At 53.9% G+C, this 22,790-nt stretch overlaps 1 long non-coding RNA gene across 1 annotated transcript; it reads right to left on the bottom strand.

The window, feature by feature from the left end:
• Positions 1-1,451: 1,451 nt before the first annotated feature.
• LOC129527397 (uncharacterized) lies at positions 1,452-22,765 on the bottom strand. The gene is made up of 2 exons (XR_008672345.2): positions 22,553-22,765; positions 1,452-4,793 (listed from the first exon to the last, which is right to left on the bottom strand). It is a non-coding gene; the product is annotated as an uncharacterized lncRNA (long non-coding RNA).
• Between the last annotated feature and the right edge of the window lie 25 nt (positions 22,766-22,790).

The following is a 22,790-nucleotide window of genomic DNA, read 5'->3' on the forward strand; positions in this document are numbered from 1 at the left end:
GGGGTGACTTCATGCCTGTCGCCTCGTTTCTGGAGCCTCTGTCTAAACCTCCAGATGGCGAGACCCTGGGCATCCAGCATCCTGGTCGCATGGCTATTGACTCCTAACAAAAAGAGTAACTGTTCCCTTGGAATTTCCTTAAGTCTTCCCAGCCCTCAGACCAGGCTGCAGCCTGGGACTCAGGAGTCAGGGGTGCCTGGCTGTCAATTCACTTGTTGCTGCGTGACCTGGGCCAGGTGACTTGGCCTCTTCGTACATCAAAATGGGGCAACTGTCTTGTTCCCATCGCGGGTTAAACATGATGTGCCGGGCACTCCACACATGGATATAAATGTCAGAGGCTGAGGTCAGGGCCCAAGCCCCCCGTGTCTCCATCAGCACTGTGTGCTCGGTCCACGAGGATGCAGACCCAGGAGTTGGGAGCCAGCACTCCGCTAAGTGCTGGGGAGGCAACGACCTCCAGGAACAAGAGAGAATATTCCCTGCCCGCGGGACCCTGACAAAAGCAGGATAACTTCAGACAGTGACAAGTAAGGTACCACGCAGAGAGCAAACTAGGGAGGAGTGAGTTGGGGGAGGGTGCCCTGGTGTGGGGATGGCCCCTCTGAGGAGGTGGCCCTTGAACTGAGACCCAGGAAGATAGAAAGGGGAAACGGAGCCAGCCAATGACAGGTGAAGGTGAAGCCAAGGGTGAGTTCCGTGGGGCGCCCCCTTTCCACGCAGCTAAGCCCCCTTCCTCCTTCGGCTGGATGGTGGAGCTCTGGGGTTCTAGTCCTGTTGTCCTACAGTGGGAAAGCGACTTTAACCTCTCTGTGCCTCAGTTTCCCCTGTAGAATGAGGATGATGATAATAGTCTGGCATACAAGTAGATGAGCACAGAGAATACTGAGAACAATGTTCCCAAATGCTGCAGGTGTGCTGGGAACACTGGGGAATTTCAAAGGCATGAGTGCTGTTTGCTTGACACAGAAGGGTTGCAGTTTCTGGTTGGTGTGTCCTGAGACTCAGGGACAGATGGGGTCTCAGGAGTGGAATCCTTTTCTGAAGGGTCGAGGCTCCTGCCTGTAGCAAAGCTGCCCCCAAACCCAGATTGCACCATGAGCCAGTAAGCAGGGAGCCAGCACTGTGGCCCAGGAACTCGCTCCCGGGTGTGCATTTCTCGGAAAGGCTTCTATTCCCATCCCTCAAAGTAAGCAAAACCCCAAACCCCACAGATGCACACCACACACGTCACTGTCTGCAAGCCCAGCCCTGTTTCCACGCTGGTGGGGATGGTTGATCATTTAAGTGCATTGAACCCTTTCTGTTTGTTTCATGAAAAAATAATTTGTTTGCTTTAGCCACATTGTTTGTTGTTTAAAAGAATAAAATAATTAAAATAAGAGGAACCCTATGTAGTCTTGGATTTTTCTCTTTGCCAGCACATAAAAATGTGTGGGTGATATCTATCATTTTTTTTAACCAACACAATTTAATGAGTTGTAACGTTGTCCATTGAGTTATCATGCTTTATCTTTTATTTAACAAATACACATGCACATCTATATATGCAAATTAGATGTCTAAATCTATATTCGTTTTCTGTGGCAACCATAACAAATGACCACCAGCTGGATGGCCTCCAACAGCAGAAACATTTTCTTGCCCAGTTCTGGAGGCCAGAAGTCCGAAAGGTGATGAAGGGCCAGTTCCTTCTGGAGACTCTGAGGGAGGGCGTGTTCCAGGTTCTTCCCACTCCCAGGGTTGCCAGCATCCTTGGCATTCCCCGGCTGGCAAAGGCATTTCTCCAATGTCTGCCTCCACCATCACTTGGCCTTCTGTTTGTGCCTCCCTCAGTGCCCTTTCTCTGTGCCCATCTCTACCATTTTCTAAATTATTTTCTTTGTCCTTCTTTGTCTAAGCTGGATAAAAAGCCAGGACAACAGGCATCTTTTCTTTCCTAGAATGTATGGTCACCATAGCTCTGCTGTCCCCCTGGGTTTCAGTTATTTATCACTAGCCAGCAGCTCTGGCATATTCACGGCAGCTGGTACTCGGCCTTCTAATTGGACCCTTCCCTCTTCCACCTGTTTTTGGGGACTACACTTTGCAAAGGAGAGTGGCAACCATCCATGTGGCAAGCCCCAAGCCCCCTTTCCTGACTACTTAACTTTGAGGATGTAAACACAGAGGTCAGGTGACTCGGGGGAGTCGTGGTCACTTGGCGAGGGGGCTTGGATTTGAACCTGGGCATTTACCTTCAGAATCTGAGTTTGTATCTATGGTGCTCTAGTGCCTCTACCCTAGTTCTAAATGCCCTGTGTTTAGAATGTGTTCAGGTTGCTCTGATGAGATTAAGAGCACTGCTGAACACACTTTTCCTTCAATGCTTTTCACTGCTGTAGGGCTCTTACCTACTCCCCTGGAGAGGACCACCTAGGTTGTCTCCAGTTCTAGCTTCCCAAACCCCATGCTGATGAGTATCCTCATACACAGGACCTCCAGGGAAACACCCCAGGTGCACAGGCTCAGAGCAGCAGGTTGCAGGATATTCCTATAATTAACTTCTCCAAGCACAAAGTGTGTTCCTTCTGTGAATTCCTGAAGCCATGCAGGCTCCTACTTCTAAGCTACACAACTGCAAACCAAAAGGTGCTTCGAGGAGCTGGCATCGTGATGTGACCGGCTGACGGGACTGTGTACTGGAAAGGAATCTGCAAACGGTTTCATGCTGGACAAATGTGTGGGCCACTCACATTGTTGCTGAACAGCAGGATCTGTCTTTAGGGTGAAGTGTGGGCAATTTCCATTGAGGGGATGTACCTGCCACTGTCTGGTTTGTGGAGGAGAGAGTGCACCTGGAATCCAACCCACAGGCAGGAGCCTAGGACCAAAATCAAACAAGCTCTTCTGGCCTGTTAGTATGCAGGTCGAGGGAGGGGCCTTGATTCACAATGGCTCAGTGCTCTCACCACCAGGCCCTAATGCACAGGCTGAGGCAAGGGCAGCAGGGCTTGGATTCTTAAATCCTTGTGGACTCTGAGCACACAATCCACTCTCCAAAAGCAAGCATAGTGGACTTCCTCAGGTAGAAAGCAGCCCAGCAATTTACTCCTTAGCACACAGCTCCAAAGATGATCCCCAACAATGCTACCCCTACCCCCAGCATATGCCACCCATTCCTGCCCAAGATAGAAAAATTACTGGGCTGACCTGTAAATGCTCCGGTCAATACAGTGACAGTCTGGGACATCTGACTCCTGGTCTTAAGAAGGCTGAATGCTTCTAATTCCCTCCTCTTGGAATCCAGCCTCTGTATTGTTAGAAGCCTGAGCCACAGGGCAAGGATACAGAGAGGTGAGCTGAGGAGCTCTGGACAGAAGTCCAGTGGAGCTCCCAACAGCAGCCAGCACCACTGATGGCCACGTGAGCAAGAAACCTTGCACGTTCAGCCCAGTTGAGCCTCTGAATGACTGCAGCCCCAGTATCATCACATGGAACAGAAGAACTGCCCAACTGAGCCCATCCCATGCACCAAATCCTGAGAAAGAAGAAAATGGTAATTGTTTCAAGGACTCAATTTGAGGGTGGTCTGTTATACGTTAAGAGATACCTGAAACAATCTCCAACAGAAATGCATGCAGAAGGTAGCCAAGGGACATATACCAGTCTCCAGCTGGAAATAACTATGTGTCCCTCAACAGTAGAAGGAATAAATAGCCGGTGTCTCATTAACAGTAGAATACTCTATGGTGGTAAAAATGAACAAACGATGGCTTCCATGCAGCAATCTGGCTGATGCTCATAAACACAGCCCAGAGTGAAAGAAGCCAAGCCCATTCTGTATGATTCCGTTTGTACCATGTTCAGAATTAGGCAGGACTATCTCTGTGGCTGCAAGTCAGGAGACGGGTGACCTGTGAGTGGCGGTAACAGGAGGGGGCTTCTGGAGGATGGAGATGATGTGTCTGGATGTGCACACTGCTCAGAGAATGTGTTTCCTTTGAGAAAGCTCATCGAGCCAATTTGTGGACGTCTCTGTGTGTATGTGATGTTTCAATAAAAAGTTTACCTTAAAATGTAAATCCGATGTTTTCTGGTTATCTATGACTGCATAACAAATCATGCCAAAATGCAGTGGCTTTAAACAGCAGTCTTTCATTACTTCTTGCAGTTCCTGTAGGTCAGAAATTCGAGAGGAACAGGGCTGGGTGGCTGTGGCTCAGGATCTCTCATGCGCTCAGTCCTCATGGAGGGCTAGGTTGGGGTCAGTTGTGCCAAATTGGGTAAGCCACTCACCCTCTCTGGTCTTCAGTTTCTCACTGTCAGTTGAGAGAAAGAGACAAGACCATATCAAGTTTCTTTGTGGCTTTAAATGCCCAGGATTCCCTTCTCTTCTTCTCGGTGCTCGTGGAGTTCTTTTGTAATTAATCCTTTTGACCAAGGAACTCTGCAGAGCTTGCTGCCTCATGCCACAACCCACACTGGCCCCTGTGAGGTCATGACAGGTGATTTTAATTTGTTTTATTACAGAAAAAATAAAATATATGAAAGTAAAGAAAATAGGATAACCAACCCCTATCTGCCCAGTACTCAGCAACAACCATTTATCAGCTCCTGTCCAGTCCTGTTCCACCTCCGTCCCTTCCCATGGCCTCTTGCCTTGGTTTTTCAGATGTAAATCCCATCTACACGTATTTCACTTGGTATCTTCGGAAGACACGGGCAGAGCTGGTTTTGACAGTGATGCAATTGCTGGCAAATCCGTTTGCATCCAACATTGTCTTGAAATTTGGGTCACCTCTTCACAAATCCTGTTTGGAAAAGTGCTCTTATGAGGAACAGATGCTCCAGATGAGTCACAAGCCCTAAAACACACATACAAACAGACACGCCCGTCCTTTCTTTTGTTTGGAAAGCAATTGTTAGAACTTCAAGAGTGATTCTAGGGTGCTTTGCAGTCAGCTGCTTACCACAAATGTGATGTATATAAATTTAATGATTTCATTTAACACTGCCCAGTCCAGGCCTCAATCCCCTGCACTACTGTTGATGCTCCTTCATCCTGCACACGTGCCCCGCATCTCATGTTCAATGTCAGTGGTGGCAATGAGCACATGCCAGGTGCCCTGCAAACTTGGGCTCTGGAACCAAATGCCTGTGTGAGACCTGGTTCCACCACTCACTAATGTGTGCCCTTGGGTGAGTCAGAACCTCTGCTTCCCTCCATGTCCACATCTGAAGCATCCTTCATTATACCGCTTCGGGGATTGAGTGAGATCATAGACTCAGCACTCTGCGTGGTGCCTGGCACGCAGGGAGTGCCTCATAAACATCGGGCACTGCCTTGGAAACTGAGCAAGGGTTCCCCGTGGCCAGATGCTGGCTGGCCATGCCCAGTGTCTGTCTCTCTGTAGGTCAGCTGTAAGCGTCTGTGTTAAATCCAAAGAACAAGCCCAAGTACGATCCCCAAAGGGAAAAGATTGCCTGAGCGAGCCTAATCCTCCTGCATCTTCCGTTATTGCCTCCACTGCTTGATTAAGCCTGACACAAGGAAAGCATTCAATCTCACTTTTGGAGGCGAAGAAGCACAGAGAAAACCTTTCTCACAGCAAGAACTGAGTTTGTGTAAGAACTGCAATTTTGAGGTCCTGAAGGACACAATCGGGGTATTGTACTTGTGGCTTCTCGTCAGAGCAGCCAGCTCGCCGGACAGTAAACAAGCTTCCAATGAAATAAAGGCTTTGCATGGCAGATTCTCTTGCTGTGACTAATAGATCATGTACTTCCAAGAGTATATGTCACATTTGTCATCTCAGATGGGGGACCCTCCCAGCCACAAAACAACCTGAACAGTAGCAAGGAAGCCAGTTCCAGGCAGTGATGCCTGTTTCGGACATGGCCCCCTCTTGGTCTGAGCTGGAGCTTTTAGACGCACCTGAGTGTAAGGAAGATGAGTGGAGCCACCCAGCAGTCTGTCCAGCCCTTGGCTGCCTGCAGCCTATCTTCCCTCCTTGGAGTTCCCGGGGAATAAAGGATGCAACCCAAAGAAATGTTACATCTTGCAGCATTGTTTAATAGAAACTCTAAGTTAAATGGTGGATCTACATAATTAAACTTGTTGCATTTCCCCTGAACCCCTGCCCTAGCCATGGGTGCCAGGGTCACTAGAACAAATCCCACACAGATCCCTAATCACCTATCAATGAGCACAAATGATGCAGAGAGGTAACACGTGTGGCATCACTCACTAGCTGTGTGTCCCTGGGTAGTTACTCAACCTCTCTGAACCTCAATTCCCTCACTTGGAAAATGGGGATAATACCACCTGCCTTGGAGAGGTGTGATGATTAAATGCTTGTGAAGCAACTGGTGTGTGCTTCATCAAGGTGACAGTGGTGGTGATGAAGGTGACACTGCAGAGACAAAATGATTAAACTAAAAAGGATAGCACCATCAAATGCTATAGGCAGAAGACCTGGTCTCCAGAGGGTTAACAAAGAATCCCCATTTCCCAGAAGAAGAAACAGAGGGCCAGAGATGGAGCAGGACGTGGCCACGGTCGCACAGCACTGCCACCCAGTGCCTCCCTCTCAGAGCGGCAGGAAACTCCAGGAAGGGCCATGGGCATCCCTCTCCTTGCCAGGACTGAAATTCAGAAAGCTGCCCAGGACTTGCTGCTGACTCTGTATTCCGGTGGATATGAGGAGGCTGCCCTAAGAAGATAGTGTCAGGGGACTTGTTGGGTGTGTGTGTCTGTGTGTTTGTGTGTGTCCACAGGATGTGTCTGCAGACTCTGTTCTTGTCCCAGCACAGCCTGCATCTATCTGGCAGGAGCTCCCAGAATCTCTAAGCAGGACATACATAGGGAAGGGATGGAAGGTCTGGTGTCTTGCTCAGCTTGGAAGCCAAGAAAGTTGGGCCTTGGCCAGTGGGGGTGGGGGACATGGCCACTTTCCTCTAGGACACAACTGCCCTGCCTGGGGGGCCCATTAACCTTATAATTAATCTGCCCCCTTGGAGGCCTTGGGCAAACATTTAGATTGGGGACTCCCTCATCTGGTTTGCCCAAATATTTGTAGCTTGTGGGTCACCCGGCCACTTCCTGAGAAGCTAAATCTGGGGATGTCCCTGTCCACACAATTTCCATCTCCCCGGCACTGCCAGGATGAAGCTGAGCATTGTTGGTGTGTCTGGAGGCTTCTGGTTCCAACTGGGGCCACCTGGACATCCAGGATGTTGGCGGGGGTTGGGAGGACGGGCAGCAGGGAACAGGATCATGTGTGAGCAACTCCCCTTATGGCGAGCACTGCTGATCACCAGAGAACATGATCTCAGCAAACCACGGCAACTCTGAACAGGCTGCCAGGGCAGGTACTGCCCGGGGTGATGGTCTGCCCCCCCACCCACCAAAGCTGCGACTGTCCAACCCTGCAGGCAGGTGGGGATCCTGCGCAAGGGAAAAAAGTTACCCTAGCTGGTGGGCACCGCTGGTGATGGTCTGGGCCCCACCCAAACCTAAGGCTGTCCGATCCTAGACTCCAAATCACTCACAGCCCCTTACATGAGTGGTTTCATTCATGCATTCATATCAGCAGCCCAAAGACTTATTTTTATGCACTTCCTCGTGATTTGTCCTTTGGTCACTGGGCTATACAGGCTTCACATTAACGTCGGATTAAATTCTCCTAAGCTTTCCAGGAGAAGGCATGGCCTTTCCCCCATTTTACACATGAGGTCACTGAAGTCAAGAGAGGTTAACTAACCTACCCATGGCAGCCAGAAGTAGAGCCTCCCTAGAAGCCAGATATACCGACTCTACCAAGCTCCGCATAGTTCCACAGCAAGCCAGGGCTAGCACACCACCGTCTTACGATCCTGCCAAAGGCTTTCCCACTACAGACCAGGCGAGTGGGCTGCAGGGAGCTCTGAATTTGGGAACTGAGACAGAACACCATCCATAAGCGCCCTAATCCACAAGGATGTTGTTCCCCCGCGACCAGAGCGGCTCCTTCTGGGATGCACCAAGCGGCGCGGAGGCAGCGCGCCGGTGCCAGGCCTGTGGCGGGGGCGCAGGCACAGCCGGAAAGGGCCTGGAGGAGCAGCTGATCCTGCTGGGGTCGCTTAGAAGACTGAGCCTGTACTTAGCTCTCCGTGGTAAATAACAGCTCTGGTTTCTGCTAAAAGGATTCATTCCCAGAACACAATAATTTTCATCTCCTCCTCACTACAACCCATATTTTATGGCTAAATATACGCCATAATGAGCCACTGGCCTGATAGCGTCGTTAAGGAGATATTTGACCTCGGGTTTAATTGCAGGATGGAATAAATGGCTGGGACGCGCAGAAGGGGCCCTACCAGCTCGCAGGCGAGTTCAGGGCTCAGCATCTGGCATTTGCCAGCCCCAGAGAAAGTGGCGCGGGTGGAGAAAGCGGCTCCCGCAGCGTCCGGGGCGCTGAGACGCGCGAGGGCGCAGGCGCCCTAGAGCAGCCGGGTGCAGTCTTTGGCCAGGGCTGCCCCTGGAACACCCCGGTGTGGCCGCATTAGGGAGCCCCCTACCCCTGGGGAGCGGCCCTTTCTATCTCGCTCCCTCTTTAGCTTGCCGCCCTTCCTTTCAAAGCACCGGGAGAAAAGGCCAACCCTACCCCTGTGAGCCAGCGCAAGGCTGGCTACCTGGGCGCATGCCTCGCCACCCATCACGAGAGATTAAACATCGGTGTGAAGCGTTCCTGTGTCTATCCCTCCGCCGAGGGCGCGGAGTGAGCGGGGATGAGGCCCAGCCCCGGCACCTGCTGAAGGTTATTCAGAGAATGGAACCCGCGCTGGCGGACAAATTGCAGCGCACAGCTGAGCAGGGCGGCTGGCCCAGCAGGAGGGGCTCCGCGGAGCAATTGCACCCGGCCTCCCACCCCTGGGTGTGCAACTCCACAGCTTCTGTTCGGAAAACACAGGCCAGCCGGAGCCTGTGACCTCCACGGCCCGAAGAAGAGGGGCGGATTCAGGCCTGTGGCAGCGCGGGCCTTTCGCGCCCCCGCCCCTGTCTGTTCTCAGATTTTTCCCTCGGCTGCTCAACGTCAAGGCTACACAACCCGTCAAGGGAGTGTCAGCGGTGCGCACCGGTTTGACAAATCATAGTTCGCTGAAAGAACGAGGTGCCCGATAACTGTGACTTAGGCGCACTTTATTCTGTCTTGGTCGTTTTTATTTGGGAGGGAGATGTGTTAGGGACTTGCTGTATCCGGTGGAAACTATGATGCTGCTATTCTCAAAAATGCACCTACACACCTAGTTTGCACCTTCCACTTCAATATCCTTTGATCTGGAGATAAAAACACAGCCTTTCGCCTTCCTCATGCTTGACCCACTCCGTTACCCAAGGCCCTGGAAGCAGCCCCCAGGCTGACCCTTGATGGGGGGCAGCAACCTCCCAGCCCCCAATCAAGGGGTCTGCTGCTCTCCTCTGAGGTGGCAGAGGAGAGAAAGTGGGACAAAGTCCTCAAAGAAATGCCTCATCCCCAAGTAACTCACTCCCTATGCTGTGAGCATTATCGCTACGTCAACTTTGGAGGAGTTGGAAGGAACCACCCTCAGAACAACTCTCCTTCCATGGGGGAGAAAGTTTACAAGCAAAACTTTAATTTGGTCCATTAATTATCTATCTCTCGATGTCTCCTCTTCCTTGTGAAGTGTTGTTTCCTGGGATCGACTGACTTCTTTACCGCCGGGGTGCTAATCTGATTACCAGGCTGGTGAGCACGGCCTTCAAAGCGTGTTTGAAGCAGTGTCGGTCTTCTTTGTAGTAACGGGGAAAGCAGAGATTCAGAACAGGGCTTGGGGGATGGCGCCCCAGAGGTGCCAGGAGGTCCATCTCTCCAGGTGGAAAACCCAGGCCGGGTGTTCTCTGGGCCCTGCCTTCCACCTGCAGGCGGGCGGGGGTCCAATGAACCCACACCCAGGCTGAACTGGCCAGAAAGGGAGGGAACAGCATCTACACAAGCAGACTATGGCGACCACCAGAGAAAATAGGGCGGACAACCCAAATCTCCCCAGTCAAAGTTCCTCTAGGAAAAGATTAGACACGGTTCTGAAAGTTCCACTGGGCTAGACACCCGCCGAGTCTCCGTTTCACCTTGTCTGTGGAGACGCAGCTATGCGGTGTCTGATAAGTGGACCGGATCTGGAAGCGCCGGGCTGTGGTCGCCCAAAGGCGTGGTGCCCGCATCAGCCTGGCTGCCCTGACCCAGGAAACACCGACCCTGTCCCAGGGCCACAGCCACGGCCCAGGTCACTCAGCCGCGTGGGTCAGTCTCTCTCCCGCTGCTGCAAGTCGGGCTGTCTCTCCTGCTGGCGGTTGTCCTCCAACCAAAGCAAAGGAGGGCAGCACCGCCAGGGTCCTTGCCTATCCACGGAGGAAAAGACGGCAGTGGGTTCCGGAAAAGGGGGCGAGGAAAAAAAGTTCTCTCGGGATGGAAGGACTTGATGAGGCCTTTAGAAAATCTAATTGCTTAGCCCCAGAAAAAAAAAAAAAAAAAGAAGGCAGCTGGCCAGGAAATAATGTCAAAATCCGGGCTAATTATATTATTAAAAACAAAGAAAAAAACGAAAATGAAAAGGAGCAGAGAGAGCGGTGAAGGGGATAAGGGAGACTGAGTTCTAGCCGCATCCGAGTGTCCCGGAAGCGTTATCCGAGTGCTCCTCAAAAAAAAAAGGGCTGCGGGACTTAAATTAGGGTTTTTCTTATCCACAAACCTGATTGCGCTACCGAGGGTTGGTGGGGGGAACGAGGTGAGGGGGCTGATTGCAAACAGAGGGTTCTCGATTTGGAGAAAGTTAGAGAGGCGGGCAGGACAATTTCACCCAGTTGGGGGCGGGGGGGAGAAGGTTTCTGCTGGAGGTCCCAGAGCGGCCCAGAGCGCGCTCCCTTTGATTGGGCCTGGGACGAGAGCGCGGCGAGTCTCCGGCGGCCGCGGCGCGATCGGCTGGCTGTTTGTAATTCCATCCTTTTTTCATTAACATAAACACCACTTGAACAAAAATATACACGGCCACCTACTTCGTCGGGAAAGACAGTCCAGCGCCCACCGGCCCGTGCTCGCCCGCCTGCCGAGCCCCGAGTCCCGGCAACGCGCCCCGGGTGCTCCGGTCCACTCGGCACACGCCGCGCGCGGGGCTCGGCCGAGGTGGCTTCGGGTGGCTCTGAAGCCTCGGGCTTCCCGGCTCCCAGGACGCCCCCCCGCCCCCGCCCCTCCATTCAGCCTGTCATCTCGGCCCTCCGCCGCCGCCGGAGCCCCGACGGAGGTGCTGAGTTGTCAACGCAAATTCCTAGTTAAGCCACTTGTTGATAAACCCTTTAGGCAAATTGGTTCCGTCTTTACCTGCCCGCCCCGCCCCCGCCCCCGGCCCCAGCCGGCGCGCCCCTAATTGCTGCAGGAGCTCGACGCCGGCGGCGGCCTCTGCAGCGAGCTAATTGAGTTGGAACCCGAGCGGTCTTCGTTAAGCCGGACGCAAGGCGGGGACGGGGGAAGGGGGCGGGAGGTGAGACGCAGCCTGGGACCTCCGGCCTGGGGTTGGAGGCCCACGCTTGCTGGGGTGGGCTTTTGGTGGAGGAAGAGCAATCATGCGGAGGGCTCTGCCGCCGGGTTAAGTGGACGCAGCGACTATCTGGCGGTTCTCGGGGGTCTGCGTTCCCTGGTTCACAACCACCCCACCCCCACGCGCCTGTGCACATGTCCCTCCCGCCGCGCAGGGTCTCCGCTGGCGCGCCCCGCCCCAAATAGAGCTTACTACAGTAACCCGGGAGTCTCACATCTGCGCGCCCCCCACCCGCCCACCCCCGCACCGCCTGTACCCCAATTTCGGCCCGCACCCGACCAAATTTTAAAAATTGGGAGGGTTTTGGGGACTGCAATGGAAAATCAGCTGGCCCCGGCCCCAGACTCCGTCTACACTGGCACAGACAGGTGGAGTACAAAGCCGATTTCCTGGATGATTCAGGCCCCAAATCGTAGGTAGAAATGTGCAAGCAATGGACCTTCGATCTGCACATAATCCGCAGTATTCGCTATTTCCCGTTGCCCCTATAGACACGGCCCAACCAATCTCGCACTGTAAGTGCATTTCTTGGGTTTTCCGGGGAAAAGCACGGTTCCAGCACCCCAGATTCGTCTACCTCGGATTCCGACCCAGGCGTCACCCTCTAGCGGCAATCTCAGTTGCATCCAGAGAACAGCGCAGAGGCCTCCCACTCCCAACCCTCTCCCCGACTGGCTGGGGCGGGCAGGGGTTGGGGTTTGAGTATGATCATGATACCCGGGGCCTGGGCAGTTTTACCACCGCCCAAGGGGCAGTCCCGGCGGGAGACGCGCGGGGCCTGGGTTTCCAGAAGGTGCCTCCCCAAGGGGGCGGGCCCCAGGTGCACCCCGGTGCCCCGAGGCCCCCCAGCCTGAAAGCAGGCCGAATCCGCCCTTGACCAAGTCAAGGCCAAGCGAGTGCGAAAAAGCCGTGTATGAGGGGGCCCCAAGACCTTTTCCCAGCCTGAAAAGTTTTCGGCGTTGCAGCTCTGGCGTTCCTGGACCCCGCGCGCTCAGGCGCGCACCCCTCCCCTGGGCTGGTGAAGGTATAATAAACACGGCGTTCACGCCGGCAGGACCCATCATTAGCCCAAACCGCGGTGGAAAGGAGCGCTCGGTTGCAGAGCTAGAACAGCAGTTACCAGCCGGGGCTGCCTGGCACCCTCCCGCCGCCGCCGCCGGCGCCTTGATGGCCGCCGAGCTGCCTCGCAGCCAGGTCCCAATGCCGACCCCAAGGCGTGCCGCCCCTGGAACCCGCGGGGGTCCCAGGTCCACGCCAAAAGAAACGCGCTCTGCTTCTCCCGGACGTCAGATGCACCGCCTCGGCCGAACGCCAGCCCTGGACAAATTTTTCCGGGAAGGCGACGTAAAGAATGTCAGACTTGCAAAACCAGAGTGCGCCTCGGCTGCTTAAAAAGGAGAGAGAGAGAGAGAGAGAGAGAGAAGTCAGGGGCAGGTGGGCAGCGGTGGAGGGGCGGCTGCCCTGCAGTCACGGACTTCAGCAGAGGCGGCTTAGCAAAAAACGCAGAAAAATGTGGGGGCGGCAGCGGAGGGAGTGTTGGACGCTTACCGCTGGTCCCACAAAAGAGTGAATTTGATTCCTAATTAAGTTAGTTTTCATGGTGCATTAAATGGATCTCAGCTCAATTTTGGGGAAAAAAACAATGACCCCACTGAGAGAAAGCTTCGCCTGCAGCCGCCAGTGGGAACGAAGTGGTTTTCAAACCCTAAGGGAGGTGGGAGGAGAGGCCAGATAAAACGATCAATGCTGACCGTGGGTATATAACAAAATATTTAAAATATTTTGAGGTTTATGTTTTTTTAAATAGCGGGTCTTATACATCTACCCATGTCAGGGATAGAATTTTTGCAGGTAATTAATTGCTAACTATTAGGAAAAAATCCCCAGGATGAAAATTAATTGGCAGTGGGGTAGAGAAATGCAGTGCAAATATGAAAACCAAGTGAACCACAGAAATTACTTTTAAAAACGAATAGGCGCTAGGATCTCTGTGTGATCAAATTGGTTAAAGATTTGGTGTATTGCAAACATTGAGAAAATACGTTTCAAAATAAAAGGACTAGAAAGTTTGAGTGGTTACTTTATGTTTTCGCCTCCATTTGATTTTTAAATTCTAGAGGGTAGAAAGCTTGCTGGCTGGTAACAAGGTGAGCACTGAGTGAGAGGCAAAAATAATCATCGTTAAGACGGGGATAACGCGCTTGTTATTTACATTGCTAGGAGCGCTCCAACCCTTAGGCTGAGGAGCAGAGGAGCAGTCTCTATGACACCCCAGGTAGAGACAGTGCCTGGGCCAGTCAGGGGCCCCTACTCCCAAGGAATTCTCCTGGGAGGTCTGCTTTGCAGAATGGGGGACAGGGGCCCCTCTGACCTCCAAGGAGCTAAGTCCAAGCGGCTCTAAGGGCCCCGCTTTGCTCAAAGTCCTCCTGCTCCAATTCCTTGACTTGAAAAGAGCCTTCAATAAGGATTCTCCCTGAACACCCAGGGAGGGACAAAGGGCGAATGAGCGCCTCCCCCAACCCCGCAGCAAAAGAGCAACAGACAGTGCTGACGTTGAGGGGATGTTCAGGACAAACCCCCACCCCTCACCCTCCCTGTCATTTCTCAGAAACTGGACTGTAGGGGGCTGAAGGCTGGGAAGTGGGGGTGGGAGCTGGTGGGGCCTCCCCAGGAGGCCTCAGATTTCCCCTGCTTTCCCCGGGGAGGTGGTCCCAGGCAGGACCCCAGGCTAGAAGCTGTTATTTTGTTATTAGGTGTTGTGGGAAGCTGGGGAAGGGGGATGCAAGGGCTTTCAAACCTGCCTTAACTTTGCCAGAGCCTCCAAGCAGATGAGGACATTTCCCCTCCCCGCTTCCAGCCTCCCCGCCAACCCCGTGCTTTTCCTGGGCTTGCCAATGGCAGCCCAGAGTCCAGATGCCACAGGGGTCTGCACTGTCGACTTTGGGAGAAGGGAGGGAAGTGCCTTAAAATTGATCCAGCATTTATTGGGCCCTTACTGTTTGCCTCTGTGCTGCACCTTGCTTTGCTGTCTGTGAAACGGGCTTCAGAACAGCAACTGCGCAAATAACAGCAATGCCTCAGCACAGTGGTTGCACACTGCGGGTGCTCAGCGGTTCTCTAATTATAACAGCATTATCTTTCCATTTAGTCTTCATGGCTGCCCTAGGGCACAGGGACTGTTATTCTTGCCATCCTGCAAAAGAGAAAGGGGGCTCAGAGAGGTCAAGAAGCTGCCCAGGGGTCACACAGCAGATGGGGCAGCGAGGTGGGATTCTGACCCAGTTCTGGGGCAGCCACTACAATGCGGTGGGGACCCCTTAATGAGGGGCTCTGTTGACTGCAGAGGGTGACTGGGGACCAAGCCCAGCCATGAGAGGATGGGGTCTACATCTGAGACTGCGCCACCTTCTTGGTGTTGAGAAGTCATTCTGAGTTCTCCAAGGGCTCAAGGAGGCCGCTGGCTGACCCCCAGGCTCCTCCCAGAGCCCAGAGGGGAAGGTGCTCATTCACCAGCACCCAACACCTTAGACTCCCCACTTCTGCTCATGCCTGGCCCTGACCCTAAACTGCCAGGCTTGAAGGGGCTCTGCACCCCCAACAATAACAACCACAGCTAACAATTGCTAACGAATTTAATCAGCTCATCCACCCAGAAAGGAGGTGCTGTCATTGTTCTTGTTTTGCAGATGAGGAAAACCAAGCACAGAGAGATAAAGCCACCAGCCCATGTCCCCATGTCACACAGCAGTGGAGCAGAGTCTTAGCCAGGTGGGACCCACACTCCCAATCACTAATGGCTATATTTGTTTGTTTAACAATTCGGCCATGGTTTGAGTTTACGGTGCCCATCCCCCCACCCCCACCCCTGCCAGACCCTGCAGGACGCACTTCAGGTGTTCCTTCCCTGGTCCTCATGTCAGCTCTGTGGATGGGGACTGAGGCACTGAGAGATTAAATCATTTGCTCAAGGCCAGAGCTAGTGCCAGGGTCAGGACGGAACCCTTCTCCACCTCTGGGACCCTTCCTGCACTAGCGGGGTTTTAAACTCAGAGCTGAGAATGGGGCCCTCTGGAGTGGGGCTCTGGCCACCCCAAACCCCCCTTCTTCCTCAGGGTACTTCCCTGCAGCCAACCAAGGAAATCCATCTATGTGAATGGGATCTGTGTATGCGTGTGCTTGTATTGTGTGCTCTCTGTGTGTGCATTTGTGTGTTCTCTGTGTGTGCCTGTGTGTGCATGTGTGTTCTCTGTGTGCGCTCTCTGTGTGTGCATTTGTGTGTTCTCTGTGTGCCTGTGTGTGCATTTGTGTGTTCTCTGTGTGCTGTGTGTGCATTTGTGTGCTCTCTGTGTGTGCTCTCTGTGTGTGCATTTGTGTGTTCTCTGTGCCTGTGTGTGCATTTGTGTGTTCTGTGTGTGCCTGTGTATTTGTGTTTTCTGTATTTGTGTGCTCTCTCTGTGTGAGGTGTGTGTGTGCACATGTTTGTGTGTGTATGTGCCTGTGCACGTGTGTGTGTTGCTGTCTCCCTGCACGTCTTTGCCTTCCATCCACACCTCCCTCACTGTGCTGAGTCCCCGATTCTCCCACAATCTTTGTATATGTCTCTTGGGGCCTCGCCCCTGTCCCTGAGCCTCTAGATGTCTCTGAATTCTGATGAGGGAATGTCCTTGGTCTCTCTCTGGGGTGGGCAGGGGTTCCCCTGTCTCCCTGTGCCTCTGTTCTGCGTGCACCCCACCTGGCTCCCACCCTGAACTTTTCTTCTTTACTGACTTGCCAGGGGCTGTGTTACCTTTGCCCACGCCAGGCACACAGGATCTGGCTCTCCAATCGATTTTGCAAAACAAACAAACAAAACAGGCCGGTGGGTCTGTGCATGTCTGCACACGTCCAAGTGTAAATCCTTCAAGGGGTTCCTGGAGTGGCTGAACTACAACCCGGCTAGGACAAAAAGGACCCAAACTAGCCTTGGAGGAGGGTGTGAGACGAGGGAGGCGCCTTCATTTTCTCAGGGAACCCTGGACTGTGGGCAACATCTTTGAGCCAGTAAAGCCCCTTCCTCCCTTCCCAAGCCTGGCATCACTTGGTTGAGTGGATTTTGTTTTCTCCCTTAAAACAAAATAAAACAAAACAAAAACTTGTTTGCATCATTTTCAACATCCTCTAAGCGGGAACAGACAGGGCATTACAAGCCGTAAATGGAGACAAATGGGCACATGTTGAGTGTCCACATTAGCAGGTTTCTGGGAGCAAATTGCTACCTTTGATTAAGAAACAAACCTGAACGCGTTCCCCTTTCACCTCTGTTTCCATGGTCCCCATTTCCAGGGGTCTCCCTGGCTTCCGATTCCCTCTTCCCTGTGAGGAGAGCATGCATGCCTATCGCACCTCTCTCTTTCAAATCTGAAACTACACAACACCTGCCCACTGAAATTTAATTTGTTTTCCTTTTGGTTGGTCTTTTAGAAACCCATTCACATTCCCGTCTCTTTTCTCTTTGTTGCCTTGTTCCCTCCCGGTCTCAGAAGGACTTACAATTCCACAGAGAGCAACTGAGTCACAGGCCCGCTCCCTGTCTTTCTCTGCTGCCCCTTTTTGGCATCAGTTTCCTTTAATGTGGACACTTTGCTCAGAAACAAATTCTGGGAGCCCCTTCAACACCCCCCCCCCAACTTACATGCCCCATACGCACACATTCATGCTGTAAGGAAAATAGTATCACCATCTTTCCAAGCAGAACTGTCCAGGCAGCAGAGATTAAAAATCTATCGGGATGCTTCAGGCACTGCCCCTGTGGGAAGACAGAGCTGCAGATGGGCCGGGCGTCCAGCAAGGGAGCGCCGGGAAGCTCACTGTGTCAGGCGCTTTCTGTTTCTGAGAGCCACGTGTACTGCAGATGCAAGAAATCTTCTGAAAATCTCACCGGGAAGAGGGCTGGAGATTCCTGGGCTGCAATGTTGTCAAATATTTCCTCGAAGAACATCATGGAAAATGCGTACATTTGGGTAAAAGGGCCGGTGGAAGAGGCGAGCTCGGGCTGTGGCAGCACAAGCACCAGACTTTTTTCTTTTACATTTTTCCTTTTATTGTTTCATTTTTTCCTTTTATTTTCTTTTTTCCTTTTATTTTCTTTTCTCTTTCTTTTTATCCTTTTTCTTTTCTTTTTCTTTTATTTTTTCCTTTTTTTTTTCATGACCAAACTAATGAACGTCTCTATATTGTTCAGCTAAGAGGAGATTCACTGCCAGGGCCTGGGACCAGGGATCGCCCTCGTCACAGCTGCTCCCCAAAGTTGGCCTTGATGGTCCCCACAGGTGGGTTCCCAGTCCCATCTGTGCTAAGTGGGTGTGGCAGGGCTGGGTAGACCAGCGCGTGCCACCTTTCTCTCCTCCTCACCTTGTGGTACCTTCATGAAGATTTTGTGGAGGAGCCCAGAGCCTGGCTTGCTACTTGCTCCTGACTGAGTACCTTGGTTTGAGATTGATCAGGCAGCAGTAGGCACAAGTGAAGACAGCACCCCTAATATGTGTGGCTTGGGTCAGGAGCTCTCCTGATAGTGCCATCGCCCCCAGACACTGGGAGGCCCCGGGATTTGGGGCCTCTTCTGCTGCAGGTTCCGCAGGTCTCTGCGCCGGCGTCTTCCCTCTGCCCACTGCAGATAGGTGGCTCCGTGCCCTGGGCACACAGCCTTTCACAGGCCCACTGGGAACCCAACACACCTGTCCCCGCATCTCCACACCACACCAAGAGCTGCCACCACACCCCTCCCAGAGCCACAAAGCCGGTAAATGTCACTCGATGGCTACAAAAATAAAGTCAGAGCGTAATTTTGCTTCCCTGGCACCTGAGATCAAAAGAGAATCAGCATTACAGTGGGATTTTGTGACCTGGTGATGACCTTGAGGCGCCTAGCCAGGGCACAGGCAGGGTTCCGAAACCGATCGCTGTGTGGTCACTGCATTATTGCCTTCTTACTATGACTGCGTGTTAGGCGGCGTGGAAACCTTGGGACAGTCTTCCCTTCGCATAGCCATGCGCTACTGTACACACATGGCCTGACGCTTGGGTGGAGAGAGTACTGGCCACCACGTGGACCCTGTCCTTGCAACGTGCTGTAGCCAGAATTCATTTTGCATCCACCGGTCTCCCACGGAGTTCTGTTTCCTCAGGCACTGCACTGTATACAACTCTAAATGCACCCTGCATGGAACCCATTGCAGGGCACACGTAGTCTACATGTATCCTAGGTTTTATGCTCACAGAGTCTGCAATACTCCGTGTCTGGAATACGTTATTTGCTGCACACCTCCCAGAGGAACATGTAATGTGTGTCTAACATGCTATCCTGCACACATCTGAAAGAATCTGTGTACATAACACTATTATGCTGTGCACACATTTCCTCATATTCTGTGTAGAGAGCACCTCATTTTGTACTCAAATATTCGGCTTCCATAACAAGTTACATTGCTCACATCTTAAAATATTCATTACACGTGAAACCACCGCACGGTACCGACATCCTTCTGGAATGTCCCGCACGGAGGCTGATATATTTGCACAGTTCTCACTGTTCTGTGTGCCCTGCCCCTCACACTGGACGCCCACCTCACACTCTTCTGCCAAGGGAGACTTTGGTTCTCCCCTTCCCTGTGCTGGCTGTGCGGGCCACAGTCCTCCGCACGCCAGCAGCATGACGCGTGCACAATTAGAGCGTGCGAGAAGTATCTCAGGTATCTGTACACAGACCTTCTTATAATCCACCCGCTGGGTCTGATATTTCCCCACAGTCCCCGAGTCCCCAGGGCTGCACTTTCACCCACAAATATCCCTCCCGCGCTCCTCCGCCAACCGTGAAGTTTCGTTTCCCCCGGCCGGGTCCTCCTTCCCTCCCTTCCGAAGCCCCGAGGACAGGCCGCTTCCCTCCCGCCCAGCTCCCGCGTCGGGTCCTGGCTGGCCGCCCCACCTTAGGGCGTCGTTTGAACCTCGCCTCGCAGGGGGTTGGAGGGAGCGGGGGCGGGCGAGGAGGGCGCGGGCCCGGCGTTAATGCCGAGCGGGGGCGGCGGGGGCCGGCGGGGCGGCTGCCCTCGCGGTGGGTGGTCGGCGGCCCCCTGCCCCGCCCGCGCGGCTGGCCTGGGCTCCCTCGGAGCGGGATCTGGTTCCCCGCTCGGGTTACGGCGCGCTCTCGGCCCGGGCGGCTTCGCTTAAGCAATTAGCTAGTAAAAATACCTTGGGCCTGGGGAGTGGGAGACGTTGCAGTCGTGTCCGTTTTTACACACCCCCCACCCTGCTCGGCCAATTTCAGGATTCCTGGGGCCAGAGATGGGGCGCAGATTTGTTTTGGGGTGGGAGGGGGCCGGTCTTCATGGATTTTAATCCAAGAGCAAAAGGCTGCCCGCGATCTCTGTCCCTGTCTGCATTTTCTCCTCCATCCCTGGAGCTGAGCCCCTGGGGTTTTTGTTTCTGTTTGTACAATCTAAGCCTTCCCTGCATGGTCTTGTCCAACCCTCCGTACGACTCCAAGAAATAGGAACCATGATGAGTTCCATTTTTCAGATAAAGAAACTAAGGTGCAAAGAGCTTATGCATCATCCTTACATGGTGGGGCGAGTTCAAATTCCCCTGCCTTTGGGGTTCGCGGCAGCAGGGCCCGTCTGCCCTGAGCACCGCTGAGCCTCACCCCGTGGTCAGGACACTTAACGCCCTGGTTCTGCAATCAGGCCAGGTTTGGATACTGGCTTTGCAGGGTGACCTAGGACCTGGAGTGACCTCGCAGAGCTCCATCTGTGAATGAGGAGGGAAATTATACTGACTTGGTAGGGGCATCGGTGAATATTAAACAAGTCTCTTAGGGACACTTAACCAGGGTCCTTTGTTCATGGTTGGTGCCTCACAGGTTCACAGATGGGCTCCAGACATTTGGTGAAACCTTCAAAATCATTCTACGAATGTCACAAATATGCACCTTGTGGGGGCGGGGGCAGGTCGGACTAGTTTTCAAAGGATTGACAGCCAAGAGGAAGGTTAGGAGCAGACAAGGGCAGTTCATCGAGTGAGGAGCAGCGCCTGGTGCCTGGGCAGCAGTGGATGAACCTGTTATTATCTAGTATTTGTAGCTGTAATTGCTATTTTATCACCATCAGTTCCCCAATGGGGCTCTTTGTCCCCTTGGCCCTGGGAAGCCAGGGCTGTGTGCTGATGGCAGAGGCATTTCTAAGCCCCATTCTCTCCACTCCCCGCCTACACAGAGGCACATGGGAGAGTGAAACGCCAGGAAATTTTGTCCTTGGACGTAGAGAGGGGAGACGGAGAGTGTTCACCTCTCAGTGCTGGCTGATAAGAGAGCCAAGTCCATGCTGAGCCTCAGTTTCTCCACCCTAAAAATGTAGGATCAAGGGAGACCTCTCAGGGACATTGTAAGAGCTGAGAACGCAGTCTCTGAGCATGAAGGAAAGCCCTTCTTGCTACGGCTGTGGTTTTCCCCAGAATTCAGGGGGTCCCCTCCAAATTACAGAGCTGGGAGCTCATTCGCCTCCTCTCTCACGCCCCCACTTCTACACACACCCAGCAGTAGAGATGAGCAGTTGGGGAGAGCCTCCATCTTTGGCCTTCCTGAGACTCCCAGGCCTACTGGGCCGGCTCTTTCCCTGGGCTCCGTGACTGGCTGTTCTGTAAGGTCTGGTTTGCTGTCAGAGCCGGTGAAAGGGCAGAAAGAAGGGTGGAAAGGAGGGAAAAATGGATCTCCGGGTTAGCCAAAGATGGGACCTGCTGCTTCCCTTCCCCAACTGAAGAGGGCCCAAGAGTGAAGGAGTCTGCTGGGAAAGGGCTCCCCAACTTCATGCTCTAGAGACCCCCTCACTTTGAAGGCGCCCCATGAGTGGGGGAGGGGCGAGGGGAAGGGAGATGCTATTTCCACTTTCAGAGAGCCGCAGCGTGCGCCCTGCACCCCTAGCTGGCTTAAGAGCTCTGCAGCCTTCTCTGCTCACCTCTGCTAAGGGCCAGATGTGCTCTGGCAGTCGGCAGTAGCGACCCCTTTCTGGGAACATAACTTTCCTCCAGAGGCCAGGGTCTCCTCATCTGCAACTGCCATTTGCCACACACACACACACACACACACACAAAAGTTGGGAGAGAATGTGAGAATGCTTGTGTTCGTGGACGCGTGCGCAGGTATGCAGCGGCGGTACCTATGATTATTTGCGCGTGGCGCCTGGCTATGCGTGGGCGAACGCGCAGTGCAGAACATGTGGGCGTGCATGAGGTGTGCACTTAAACCAAAGTGTGCCCTCCCCGTTGGGCAGGCCTGTGTGTTGGTCCAAGGGTTGGGAGCGCCTGAGCTGTGTGAGGGTCGCTGGGAAGGGTGTTTGAGGCCGTGGGCGGTGCGGAGCGTGTCTGTGTGCGCGGAGGCTGAGCTGGTTGTGTGAAGTGGTGGCGGGCCTGCCAGAGAGCGTTTACCTGCGTGAATGCACAACCACACACTACGGGTCACGTCCCACACTCATTCTTTCCCTAGGCGGGCCAGGCTGTCTGCGCGCGGAGACCCAGAGAGGCCAGCGGAAGGGCAGCGCGGGAAGGCGGCTCTCTTCTCCCGCGAGCGCAGATCTGGCGGAGGAGGCGGCGACTGCCCGGCAGGCTGCGCCGGCGAGCCCCCCAGCTCCTCTCACCGACGTGCCAGGCGCCCCGAAGGCGACAAGGCGTCTCCCTCCGAAAATGAAGGCGTCCCAGCAAGGAAGGTGGGGGCGGGTAGTTAGCGGGAGACAAGGAGTCCGGAGAAAACCCAGAGGCGGGTGGGCTTTGAACGCGCCGCGCCGCGGGCCGTGCTGCGAGCCCGGCACACGCCTCTCGCCCCAGCTCGCGCTGGGGCTTGGCCTCTAGGCTCTTCGCGATGACCCGCGAAAACACCCCTCGCTCCCCTCTTCTCAACTCGGAACCCTGGAGGGAGAGGCCGGGCCCGGCCAGCAGTCGGTGCGAGAGCAGCACTCACCTGGGTCTGTGCGCGCCGCGTTGCGCCGGGGCTCCTGCGCTGTCCTGCGCTCCGCTCTCGGCACCACCTTTCCTGGCTCCACCGCCCCCAGCCCGCACCCGAGCGCTGAGGTGGCAAGGGCAGGTCTGCGTGCGAGCCCCCTGCGGGCTGGCAGCCAGGCGCGCGAGGGCCGCCCTTGCTGGCGCTCCCAGCCCGCGCTGTCTGCTCTCAGGAACCTGGCCTGGCGCGCAGTGTCAGA

This window comes from Gorilla gorilla, chromosome 18, assembly GCF_029281585.2.
Source record: "Gorilla gorilla gorilla isolate KB3781 chromosome 18, NHGRI_mGorGor1-v2.1_pri, whole genome shotgun sequence".
Taxonomy (NCBI): Eukaryota; Metazoa; Chordata; class Mammalia; order Primates; family Hominidae; genus Gorilla; species Gorilla gorilla.